Raw genomic sequence first — 13,672 nt, 5'->3', positions numbered from 1 at the left:
AGAAGAATTTGTGAGTATAGGTGCTGTAGACAAGATTATGTTTAGGGTGAAACAAAAGCTGAGATTTTTAAAGTGTCATTTTGAGAGAGTGGAAAGAATGAATTTAGTTTCTAGAGGAAGAAACTAACTTGGGCAAGACTCAGTTGAAGGGAATTTTGAGGCTCTAATGGTGCCTATGGGGAAATAGGGATGGTTAGATACAAGAGGGGAGGAAGGACTTATAGTTGGAAAACAAGCAAGCAGGATGTTTTAGGGGGCCTGAATGGCAGCAAAGAGACTCAGGAGATAGCCAGGAGCCACAGGAAGCTCTTGAGCACTCAGAAGGTGTGACTGTAGTTCACTCTAGGTGTCATGTAGAAACTGAAGATAGCATCAAGGACAGAGGAGGAACTGGGGCATGGGGTGTGGACTTCTCTGTGTCACAACAGTCAGGCAGGGCAGGCTCTGAGCTGGGAGATCATCCTCTCCAGCATTCCACCAAGAGCACAGGACTTCAAGCAATGCAGGGTCTTTGAGGTATGCCTGAAGAGCTGGTCACACTTCCCTCAGGAGAGGATGGGAACAATTTTGATTTGGTTCTCTTTTTAATTTGAGGGTCTTCCTACACATGTCACACAGTTCCAAGGGGGTACTAGAAACCCAGGCTTCTGTTCTGTGTATTCACAGGCATGGACCCGCCCCCCCAACCCAAAGTTGAAAGGGAAAGATACTATGGTGCAGCCTCCTCTCAGAGAGCCTATCTTTGGTAAGATGTTCACTGTCCACATGCCCACACTTGCCTCCTCATGTTCTCTGGTAGCAAAGCTGTAGCCTACACTCCCACTTCTCTTGCACCATACTCTTCCCCTCCCTCCCTATGGTACTTCTTGCCTCTCCATGATGATACCACTACACCCAGAAGACATGGGGCCTCTGTAGAATGGTTCAGCCCTGTTGGAAGGGGCACAGGGATAACTTGCTCTAGAAGAAAGCAATGAAGTGTTCTGGATCTGTCTCACTGCCCAGCACTTCCAGCTCAACAGTGGGATTATGGTCTTGAGTTTGGTCTCCACATATGGACAGAAGGATGGTGTTTGAACCTTGGTAGCAAACACTGATTGCCATCAAATTTCTTCCCTGGTGTTGCAGACACCGCCTCTGCACTAGAGGCTATGGTTATGTTCACTATGGATTTGTAGGTGACAATGAATCTAATTCTCTTTAAAGGCATTATGTGATTGTTTTATGGTGTAGTGCTGCCATAATTATAAAGAGAGAATCTCAACTGGTCATCATTAACATGATGATTGAGATCTCATAGGTAAAGCAATTTCTGAGGGCGGGGGAGTTCCTTTTCTTAATTTTTGTACCCCCATCTTGGTCTCTTACCCAAGGGAAAGTCTTTGACAGATCTCCCCTGAACATTTTCATTTGGGTTGATTTCATCTAACTGTTAATTCATTATTCATGCACTTATTCAACTTAGTAATGGACAGTTTAAAACCTCAAAAAGTAGGCCAATTCAGTGCATTTTCTTTTTCCTCTTTGCCCTTTCGTTTCCTTCCAAAAGCAGTTTGCATTTCCATTTTCTGGTGCATGGTTGTCTCAGATGTTCCCCCCCATCCCCCAGCTGATCATCAGTGGCTTTCCTTATCCATCTCTCACAGAAAGAAGCAGAACTATTCATATAGGCTTCTCTGGGGGCATTTGTTCTCACTGTTTTTTCTCTCCTCAGAGTGCAAAAACCCTGCTTCTAAATGCCAGAAGTCTTCATCAAGTCCAGGCAAACCCAGAGATACCCCTGACCTCTAGCCTGACCCTACTTGAAGATTACCTGAAGGTACTTAGCTCACTGTGTGTGATGACACTTAAATGCTGCTTCATGAAGTCTCTTAGAGGAATCTCAGGCTGAGCCAAATGTGGACTATGTGCTCAGTTTTTGTGCCAATTCTGCAAGATCTCGGTGGGGCATACAGTTGAGTGTCATGATGAAGTCATAGTATTCTCTTTTTCAGGTTATATTTCTTTAGCTTTCTGTGGCAGGAATGAAGTGGGTATTATTTGTCCCAGTCCAAACTTTACAGATCTGGGATATTTTGACCATGCTTCCACTACTGATGCTGGCCCTACCCTGCTTTCCCATCACTCTGGAGCCTTTCTTGCTCACTGATGGCGCTGGAGCCCTTTCCTGTCCCCTGATGATGCTGGGGCATTCTGTCGCTCATCAGTAGAACCGGGAGCTATGCTATCTCAGAGAGGATCAGAGTTCATCATTTCTGGAGGCTGCTCTCTGTGGATGCTGGTTTCTGGGAAGGGCATCTCAGACCCGTGAGGAAGGAATCTCTTCCAAACAGAAAGAGGTACCTACCATTTGTGAACATCACGACCTTCAGTACTGTGTCATTGGACAATCCCCCAAGGTCAGCAACGTGGAACTCCAAAGTTTAACCACTTCTTGCCCAGAGTCCTGTGGGCTTCACACACAGAGATAGCAATAAGTCAGTATAAACCAAACTATAAATATCTCAGTAGGGGCAGGTGTATGAAATCCTACTAGGTGGCGAAAACAGATACAGATGCCCTGCTGGAGAAGAACCTTCTGAAATGCTAAGCAAAGTATGTAAAGGATAAAAAATTTAAAAAAAAAATAGTTACCCATGTGTCTTTTGTCTTTAGTGGTATTTTTATTTTCTACCATCTTGTGCACACACGATATATATTTTATATGGTTGCAATCATCATGCAAATGCTATTTAGCATTTTGTGTTTCCACTTAATATCATCTACTCTTACCATATTGCTCCAATCTTCCTTTTATGGCTCTAGAAATGCCATTGTGCTGATTCAGAGCGAGCCCCTTTCTGTCTCACCTATGGCTGGGATTTTTATGTGCCCAGCTGCTTAGCATTATGGAGAATTCATAAAGAATCATCTTAGGATATTTAGTTTTGTGCTTTTATTGATTTTTTTTCCTTAAGAATCCTTGGATTCAAGGAGGAAATGAACTTGGTCAAAGTTTGGGCTGCTTCATGGGCAGGAGCATTTCCTCTGGTATAATGACAATGGTGTCAGGCAGAGCTTTAAATCCTTATCCTGATCTTCTTGGCTTCGTCGCACTCTGAGCCAGAGACTAGCATGTCACCTGGCAACTGAGCAGAAGAGCAGACATTTGCTAGGTCCTCAGGGAAGCTGTTCCAGCACAAGTTCTCTGCTGGTGACAGCAGAATGTACACAGGGTAGGCGGGGATGTGCGTACTCCGGAAGTCTATCTTGTTTGCATAGGTTATTTCCCTTGTGACTGGCACTTAAGAGCCTCTAAACCAAAATACTTTTGTAGCATTAAAACCTATCTGTTGAAACCCAGTCTCTAGTATGAGGGTATTAGGAGGTGGTGACTTTGGGAGGCCCCATGATTTGTTCATGATGGAGAGGCACTTACAGATGGGATTAGTGTCCTTGTAAAAGGGGCCCAACGGAGCTTTCGCTCGTTTCTCCACTCACAGATGCAGTAAAAGCTGGCAATGTCCCTGGGGAAAACCCACTCCGAGTAACCCTCACCAGAGCCTCACTATTCTGGCTTTCTGACCTTGAATTTCCAGTCTCCAGACATCTAAGAAAGAGACCGATGCTGTCCTTAAGCCACAAAGCTGGTGTAAGTTTGTTATTGCACTCCCATGGGTTAAGGTCATAATCCTTACCTTGGTTTAGAAGCAAAATAACTGAAACTTGGAGAAGGGGAGAAGCTGTTTTGAGCCACATTGCTGGTTACGGATGGTGTGGCATCAGAGGCCCAACCTGAGGTGCACATCACACTGCCAGTCGCTCTGGGAACCTCATCAAGCATTGTGCGTGGCATGCATTCAATAAATGCCCATGCAGTAGATGTGCTAAAGCACTCTCTGTACCTGTATCAAAGAATGAAGAATGAAGGATTTCTTCTTACCCCCCCCCAAACCTGACCCTTAATCAAAATCAGATATGATAGAAAAAATGTATATACACAAAGTAGGATTTTACCCATCCAGCACAAGGAACATACTGTAACACCAGAGGCACTGAAAGGATTACACCCAGAACTCAAGACTCAAAGCCACAGTCTATGATTCTACTCACATGAAACACTGATATGAGTAAATCCATGGCAAGGGAAATTAGGTGGGTCTTGACAGTCTTAGAAGAGAAAAAGATCAGCCATGCTATAGACAAGGTTGAAAATAGTAATAACTGTCTAGGAACTGCTGGATCTGTAACTGTGGTGGTTTGAATAGGAATAGACCCCATAGACTAATGTGATGGAATGCTTGGCTCATAGGGAGTGACATTATTAGGAGGTGTGGCTTGGAGTCAGTATGGCCTTGTTGGAGGAAGTTAAGCTAAGCCTAGTGTCGCTCTCCTGCTGCCTGCAGATCAAGATGTAGAACTGTCACTTTCTTTCCTAATACCACATCAGTCTGCACACTGCCGTGCTCTCACCATGGTGATAATGGACTGAATCTCTGAATCTGTAAGCCAGCTCCAATGATGTTTTCCTTTACAAGAATTGCTGTGGTCATGGTGTCTCCTCACAGCAATGGAAACCCTAAGACAGCAACATAGTGATGTACTGAATGACATTAAACTGTGTACCATAAAAAGATTAACTGTTATGAGGATTTCACCATAACCTAAAGCCAACGAAGAAACCCAGGAACTGAAAGTGAGAAATCCGAGCTGGCTTTTCCTCTTTCCATAGTGAGCCTCAGACATCCTTGCACAAGTGGAAGCCTTGATGATATGTCACTGAGTTCTGACACATACAGTTCCTGAGCTCACTTACAGCTGTATGGGCTCTGGGAGATTTATGCCTCTTTCTGGATTCCAGCCACCCCTTCTGTGAGAGGACATTATCCAGACTGTACCCAAAGCTCATTCCAGAAAATCTTCAGAAGATTCTGAGACCGGAAGCAGGAAGATCACAGGAAGAGGAAGTATTTTATAGTATTCTGGGGAACCTTCTCTCTCCAGCACATGGTGCCTGGGACTTTCAATGTCCTGTCTGCAGGTCCCAGCTCTTGAGCTTGTTGGCAAGGCCAGGGCTCCCTCCCACTGTGCTTCAACTGTGTGTAAGCCGTCTGGTAATCCTGCTATACACTGAGTCATTGAATACCTCCCAAATGCCTTCCTGTGGTGACCCAGCAGGGAGATCAGCCCAGACAGATCAGTGAGACTTGATCCGAAGCAGTGGTTTTAACCTTTATGGAACTTTTCATTGGGAGGTGACTTGGGAACTCATCACATATACGGCAGAGTTTAAACGGGAACAGTTCACCGTGGGCTCATCCTTTCACCGTGACCCATTTCCCACAAGTGTTATAGCCTCTGCACTTCGCTAGGTTTTACAAAAATGTAGATATGTTCAAGGAATTTATTTTCCATCAAGAAAGACAACCTCAAGCAGGCAGCAATTAGAAGTATAAAGTAAATGGGCAGAGCAGTTTAAAGACATAGTTGAGCTCACAGGTGGGTGGTGGTGGTGGTGCAGGTGAATAGTGAGGGGCAGGGTAGAGGGCCTAGGAAGGTGGCACTTAAGCTGGGTTCTCAGGGAAATATTTGGAGTTCCTTGTACCAGTGGTCCCTCAAAAATGACAATTATATACACCTCCTCTAGCAGGAGGAGGAGGTCTTTTGTTGCTGTTGATGGTTTCAAGTGCTAAAGCTACTTGACAAAAAAAGGAAAACTAAATTTCAGTCTGCATAATTAGTATTTTTCTTTAAAATTTATTTTACTTTTATTTATTTATTTGTGTGTGTATATCGGCCACTAATGTTTAAAAATCCCTTGGGAATTGTTCTACCACCTCTTAAAGGCATCAGTCCTTGCTTAGATGATCCAGTGTCCTGTCATCTACTTCTGGACTCTCCTGATTGTCTCTGTTCTAGTTGTTGTCCCAGAGCAGTCAGGCTGTCAAGGGCAAAGGCCTTTCAAAGCTATGTTCTGCTGGCTGAACCGCTATTTTTCCTCTGGCCATGCTCTTTCTGGATTCTCTTCACAGGAGGGCAAAGCGCACATCTGGCTTCGGTGTCTACAGGGCTAAGTCAGAGTCTGGCCATGCTCTTTCAGGAGGAAATGTGTACAGACCTGTGATCTGTGAAGCCAGTGCACACCACATGACTGAGCTCACTTGGCCTGTGCCAATGGGGCATCACAGTCTACTGGGTCAAGTCCACAGGGAACAGACCTGAAGGACAGAAAAACTGCTGAGATGGGCTTTCTTAGCAAAAAACCCTTTCCTACCCACTTCCTGTCCAGTCTTCTCTTGTAAGAGGGAGCAGATTTGATTCAGAATTTGGTGGGAAGAGTCGGAAGTCTTCAGAGGCAAGGGAGTCCTCAGGCAGCCAGTGAAGGAAGAACCCCCATTCCCCTCTAGACTTGCACTCTTCATTGAAATAGCTCGTGTTGGCATGTACACGTGTCTTACTTGTATTGTTTCAGAGTGATCTTCCAGGCAAAAATGAAGACACCCTTATGTGGCTTCTTATGCCTGGTCATCTAAGAACACATAAAATCCCTCTCAAAAGGTGATCAAGTACATGGAAAAGATGAGATCGCGTATTCACTCCCATCTGATTACCTTTCTCACTCTGGGTTAAGCCCTGTCATCTCATATGAGGCATGCTTGCCATGTTCTCAGGATACGGTATCCCACGAAGGGAAAGAGCTCTGGATGTCAACATATTAACTTATCTAGCAAACATACCACAGATGCCTAAAGAACACTGGACAGCAGGAACTTGCAGCTATAAAGTTCCCAGGGAAGAAAACTGCCCACTGAGTAGAACCTTACATAGCAAAGAAGTAAGTTCCAATGGAGCCCTCTCAATCTGGCTGAAAGATGATCAGGAGGAAGGCTCGAGGAGTCCTACCTAGGAGGGTCACCCCTCCACTCTCACCCTGTCAGCCATGTGTGGTCTGATTTCATACGAACATGGAAAATATAGCCTCTGGCCACTCTGCTGCTCCCTGAGGCAGCTTACATTGGGGAGTGAGGGTCATTTAGAGGAACACAGGCCATGACTACCGATCCGGTTTTGAGCAGCTGGTGAGGAACCGAGTTGCCAGTTTCCATTGGATGTGTGCGGGGAGCACAGATGTGCCCTCTCTCATCTTATTTCTAATTGGTAAGCAGTGTTTCTCTAAGCCTCCGTTCTATAAACACCACTTTGGAGATCTTTGCCGAGGGTGCATAGCACCTGTACTGTAATTGACTTAATATTCTCTTTAACTCAATTTGCATTATAATTTAGTTTCACCAGTAGAATAATATCTTGGAAATCACAGTTTTGATGTGATAATTATCTTTTTTCTAATATACTCTAAAATACATCTATAATTATTCCAATAAAAATATTTGCCCATTTACCATCCGAAACACTACCATCACACGAGGGAAGTGCACGTTTCAGGCAAGACTGTGACTAAGCACAGAGCCCTGCCTGGTCTTTGCTCTGAGTTTGTATTTTGTCATTTTCCTCCTTCAAATTCGTTATTTTACCTTTTGTTCTTGAAGTCTCCTAACCTTATTTCTACCTCGGGGTCTTGGTCACACCTCTGCTAGGAATGTCTCCTGTACAGCTTCGCATGGCCAGTTTCCTGGCCACTGAAATCTGAGCTCAGATAGTTCTACCCCAAGGAGCCGTTCTCTTCGGCTTTAGATTAGTTGTTCCTACCTCTCTTCGTCCCACCCCTTCCAGGTACCCCCATCTCAGCAGTTCTAAGGACTTCACAAGACCTAACATGTGTTTTTTCTAGGATTCATTTAGAATTTTTCTATCCCTAATAAAATGTAAATTTCAAGCTGAATGTGATGGCTCACCCCCCCTCCCCCCGGCAACCTGAGCCATATAGTGAGTCTTGTGTGTGAGTGTGTGTGTTTTAAAAAACAAACAAATCCACTCCAGCAACCCAAAAGGTTTAAAAAAAAGCAGAAATCTCACCTATATTGTTTGTTTCACCATTCCCAGCACTCAGCTATGGCTTGGCATCTTTCAATAACATTTGATAAATGACTTAAAGCTTAAAAAATTAAAAGTTTATCAGCTATATTAAGGCTTCATATGCATTACTTCTATTGTAGACAGAGAAGCAACTTGGACATGGCATCTTTGGGGGCTGGCATTTGGGCCTGGAAGCTCATAAGCCTCCTGACTTACCCACCCAGCCACAGGGACAGAATCGGGCAAGAGGGTAGGGGACTAGATCTGCTACTAATAGACAGGTCCTGCTCCCACTTAAAGTAAGGAGGTGTAAGAGGAGGTGCAGAGAACCAAAGGCCACCTCCTCCAAGCATGGAGCCAGCTTCAGAAGCCTAGGGAGCTCACCTCCATGAGACCGTCAACCTCTGCAGTCACACTAGAGGGGAGAAGTGGATTTAAAATAAGGGGACTTGAAAATCCTGAATGTGTCTATTTTCACAACTTAAAATGAAGAAGGAGTGGATTGGAAATATTCCCATTCATTCATTTATGAATGAATTCATTCACTTATAACGATGATAGACATTGTGTTGGTTGCAAAATAGGAAGCAGCCAACAAAGTAAACCTCAGATGGTGGGGGGCGGGGCTACCATTCCTCAATTTCAGCTCTCCAAAAACTTTTGTCATGGTGCTGTAATGCACCTCCCTGATCCCCTTCTGGGATAAGGAACTCATGTTTGCCACTCATCTACTGTTGTAATTATAGCTAGCCTTTCCTCAGGAATTGTTCTTGAAGACACCCTTATCCTGGGGGCAGCTCATATTCAATGACTAGAGAATAGGAGGATACAAAGCCTTCCTTCCCAACTCATTCCAAAGAGTAGGACCTACTGGGGACCAACAACACTGTTTCTCAATCTCTCCCATTGGCTGATCCTTCCTCCCTCACATATTCTAAGCTTCTAATATTAAATCTGCATCTGCAGACTTATTCAGGAACCCCAGGACTACGTGTGTCAAATTCAGATTAGCTGTGTCCTCATTGTTCCCATGTTGCTTGAGAACTAATTATTTACCAAGGCCCTTACTACGTTAGCAGATCACACTTAAAGTTGAGACAAACTGCATCCAAATAAATGATGCTTGGTGCATGGAGAAGGACCCAAAACTTCTCAAGGCAGCAAGGTATGGTGACACAGACTTGCAGTCTGAATTTCAGGGGCTTATCCTGGGAGAGCAAGGCTGGCAGATAAATAGAGCAAGACCCTGACAGGAACAAACAAACCTCAGACAACCTCTACTCAAGACAAAAACAAACAAATCAAAACATCCCCTCCAAAAGTTACAATCATCCCCTGTCTGTAGAGCAACCAGTGTTTTTCGGAACCATGTTGTGTACGTGTGGCTCCATCCACTTGGCCTACCAGCCCACTGGTCTTCAGATGGCTGAGGGCAGAGTCCGGATGGCTTCTGGTCTTCAAGATGTCTTTCACTCTAGCCAGATTTCTCACATGTCCTCTGATCCTTCCCATGAAGGAGTTGGGCTGTAGTATGGCCTCCCAAAGGTCTCCTGCCTGGGAACTACCATACAGCAATTCCAGTACCTAGGTCTGACCCACAGTAAGTTCATGTGAGCTTACTCTCATTCTGTAGCTTGCTTCTTCATCACTGGCTGCCAGAACCAGCCAGGAGACACCACGTAGAAATCGAGGGCAGTGAGTTCCTGGCATACAATCTGAAAGCTGAGTGGCAGGACCTAGGAGGGAGGTGATGTATATTACTTTCTCTCTGGCTCTTGTAACCCCACTAGTGTGGGGTTCTCTGTAGCATAGCCTCCTACAGCCCCCATCACAGGCCACACTCTCTGTGGGGGTGTGCAGCATGCTATTTGCCTTCTTGTGTTTCTTTCTCTTCATTTATTGCCTCTCCCTTTACTTACTCTGCTACCCTCGGATTACCTCTCCACCTCTCTCCACTCCCCGCCATGAGAAGCATTAGTGAAGGGTCTCTAGCAGGCCAGAACATAAAAACCAAAACAACAAAACAAACAAACAAACAAAAAACATGGCTCTGACAGGCCTCATCCTTCTCCTATTCCCCCTTCCTTGCTAGAAACTGTTAGATTCCATTCTTAAAATTAGCCACCAGGGCCTATTGTCTTATTTGGCCACTTCCTCCTCCTAAGATTGATCACCAAGGTCCAGCTATTGAAGTACTGAAGTCCAGCTATCAAAAGTCCCCATTGGCTCGCCTAATTAACATGCCCAATTAAAATGAACCAACTCATTCTACCACAGGGTTTCTCCTTTTTACCTTTATAAACCACCATTTGGCTATGAGCCAGGTCTGTGTCCTTTCTGTGCAGAGACAGTCCTGTGTCCCTCCCTCTTTTGGGACAAATATTCCTTCTCTCCCTCCCACCTTCATTTCTCGTTCTCTCTCAACCTCGATCTCCTGTCTCTGACTCTTATTCCCTGCCCTTTGTCCCTCTGGGACAAGCAAATCTCCTGTGTGTTCAGAAATTGGTCTTGATACACCAAGACGAATATCTTGTGGTACCCCAAAGGATGCTGGTCCTTTCTGTTAGTATCTATGCTTTTTCTTAACTTCTTCCCTTTAGGAAGCCCAGGTAAAGATACAGTCAATACTTTATTTGATTCCCACGAAATGTTTTATGGAGAGGAGCAGAAATTGTTGCCCAAAACTGCCCTGGAATTGGTAGATGTAGACTATTGTTTAGGTCCAAACCGGATGCTTTTTCTTACACTTGGATGCAAGTTTTCACCAGAGAACCTCAACAACTAATAACTGTTTCTTTCAGCAGTGAGTGAGTTGGGGTGGGGGTGAGGGAGTCACATGGCAATCCTTAGAAAGGAAACTGACAATGCTTCTGAAAGGAGGAAGGGGGATTAGGACAGGGAGTGTCCATTGACTCTGACCCCTGCGCTCCCTTCCTGTCTTTACTTTTAACACATTCACAATCAAAGGCTGAAAAGTTTAGACCCCATGGAGAATGCCATCAAACAGCAGTTTCCTAGGTATGTCATAATGAACAGCTACAACTGGGTGGCTTAAAACAACAGACATGCTGGAGGCTGGAGGTCCTTCCTCCATCAAGGTGCCCCTGTGGGCCCTTGGGGGAAACCCCATCTCTCCCCTCTTCTGACTTTCAGTGGTACCAGGGACTGTATACTGGCTATATCTTAGGTTAGTCTCTACATCCTGAATGCTCTGTTGACTTCCTCTGCATGCCTTTCTAGGGTACTAGTAACGGCATGTAGGGTTTTCTGACTTAATCTAGGCTATTCTTCTGACATCAAGAGGCTGAATTTTAATTACCTACAGAAAGACTTTCCCCCAAAAGGTGATTATAAATTTCAATGGTCAGAGTTTGTTAGATTTAGGTGGTTCTTATTCAGCTCTCTAGACTATGTTGCAGGTGATATGCTCAGACATGTTTGCATGTCCTCAAGCATGTGCTAAGTACTTTGGTTTTCTTCACACTGCACCATGGTCTTATGTAGCAGAGGGAGGATGTCCTGAGTTCCACAGCCTGCTGAAGCTGGCTGAAGCTCCTTATTCAGCAGCCCCTGAGTGAAATTTACTATGTTTCAGCCTCCCAGCCCAAGCTGGGAAGAGGAACTCTCTCATGGTGACCTCCATGGTGAACTCTCTCATGGAGTCCTTTGTGGGACTTCCTGGAAGGTAACGTGATGTTCCTGTTGCTAGACCACTAAGGCTCCTTGAACTGCCTCTGTGAATCACTCTGATCTAGTAGTTAGGTTTTCCAGAACTGTCTTGTGGCAAATGTAAGAGTAAGCTCATAATCACAAACACATGGTATTCAGCCTAGACGCATTGTGGGCAATGGGGTTGAAAACAGCCATACCCAACCCCAAGACGCCCATCATCATGTTTGCTTGCATAATCTACAGATAGTACTGAAGTTCCAGGCTCTTGTGGAGATTACCTAGGTGCCAGAGAGACAATGCAACCTGTCTGAGGGGCAGGTTCCACATAAAGAGTCCTAACAAATGCCAGCTTCCTTCCTTCCATCTATTTGTAGGCCATTTCTTTTCCATGCCCAAGGGGACTGGCCTTCTTCAGATGATCCCTACGTAACTCCGAACACCTTGCTTCCAGCAGTAAACACTACCTAAAATTTCTAGAAACTTGAGGCTATTTAGTAAATTCCCTTAATGCCATTTGTCCTTCTTTTTTCTCACAGGCACAAATCCTTTCTTCTCTGCTCATCATTCCTAAGAGCATTGGAAGTGACATCTGATGTTAGAATGGCTGTTAGACCTTACTCATCGCTTTATTTGTTTCCTTTGTTGCGTTTGTTATTTTTTGCGATGCTAGAGATTGAGCCCAGGATATTTTGCAAATTGATCCGCATAGATCAGGGTCCTTATCCTTGGCCCTTCTTATATTCTCTGTATTTTAGTGCTTGCTTCTTGATAGTCTTATTGACCATAGGACAAATAACGGATAATAACTGAAAAATAAGGCAGCTTTTATGCCTTAATATTCATCTTAGTGTTTGCCTTTCTTCTCATAGGATCTCTACATAGTTAATAATTACATTCATAAAACTTACCATGCTTGGTGTAATACAATATTTTATAAAATTTTATATTGATCACCTGTATTTAATTCTACAATATTGTCATCATCACAAAAAGAACCCTACACAAACACATTAGAAAGTACTTCTCCTTTTTCTGTTTTCTTATCTCTGGTTTGGTTCTTAGACCTGGGAAACCACTTACTGAATTGATGTCTAGATTTCTCCCACTCTGAACATTTCTTCTAAAGGATTCATATAGAAAATGATCTTCTGGGCCCAAGGGAGGAAGTTTGAATCTTACTTAGAAGGGGGAATAAAATAGTTATAAGAGGCAGAGGGAGGAAACTGGGAGGGAGGAAGAAGAAGGGAGGAGGGAGAAGGGAATTGCGAGTTCAGGATTAGGTGTGGGGAAGGACAGGAGAGATAGCTAGATGGACATGAAAATGAATGGAAATCTGCAACTGACAGGGGTGAGGAGATGGGTAAGGGGCATCTCTAGAATGAGACAGAGACATGAGATAAGGGAGGTGTCCGGTATCAATGGGGGTGAACCTTAGCAGTGACTCACTACGTTGGTGATACAGAACCTGAAGAGGCCACCTCCAGGAGCCCAAGAGCCAGGCAGGAGCCCCACCCAGGTGGAGCAATAGATACACTAACCCACTCATAAAACTTTCAGCCCAAAATTTACCCTGTCTACGAGAAACACAGGCATTAGGGATGGAGCAGAGACAGAGGTAATGGCCAACCAAAAACCAGTCCAACTTGAGACTCATTCCATGGGCAAGTGCTAATACTATTAATGATATTCTGTTATGATTCCAGACAGGAGCATGTTGTCCTTTGAGAGGCTCCACCCAGCAGCTGACTCAGACAGATACAGACACCCACAGCCAAACAGTGGATGGAGCTTGGAGTCTCCTATGGAAGACTAGGAGGAAGAATTGTGGGCTCTGAAGGGAAAAGGAACTCCACAGGAAGACCAACAGAGTCAACTAACCTGGACTCTTGGGGCTCTCAGAGACTAAACCACCAACCAAAGAACATAGACAGGCTGGACATGGGCCTCCGTCATAGGGTATTACTGCTGTGAACAGATGCCATGACTAAGGCAATTCTTATAAGGACAACATTTAATTGGGGCTGGCTTATAGGCTCAGAAGTTCATC

General features: G+C 44.6%; 1 long non-coding RNA gene across 1 annotated transcript; it reads left to right on the top strand.

Moving 5' to 3' along the window:
• Positions 1 to 503: 503 nt before the first annotated feature.
• On the top strand, positions 504 to 13,365 carry LOC116086355. The gene is made up of 4 exons (XR_004116884.1): positions 504 to 516; positions 667 to 745; positions 1,715 to 1,819; positions 13,329 to 13,365. It is a non-coding gene; the product is annotated as an uncharacterized LOC116086355 (long non-coding RNA).
• Positions 13,366 to 13,672: the final 307 nt, after the last annotated feature.

This window comes from Mastomys coucha, unplaced genomic scaffold (genome assembly GCF_008632895.1).
Source record: "Mastomys coucha isolate ucsf_1 unplaced genomic scaffold, UCSF_Mcou_1 pScaffold12, whole genome shotgun sequence".
NCBI classification, from domain to species: Eukaryota; Metazoa; Chordata; class Mammalia; order Rodentia; family Muridae; genus Mastomys; species Mastomys coucha.
Note: the sequence above shows the minus strand (reverse complement) of the source record. Positions and strands in the feature narration are given on the sequence as shown.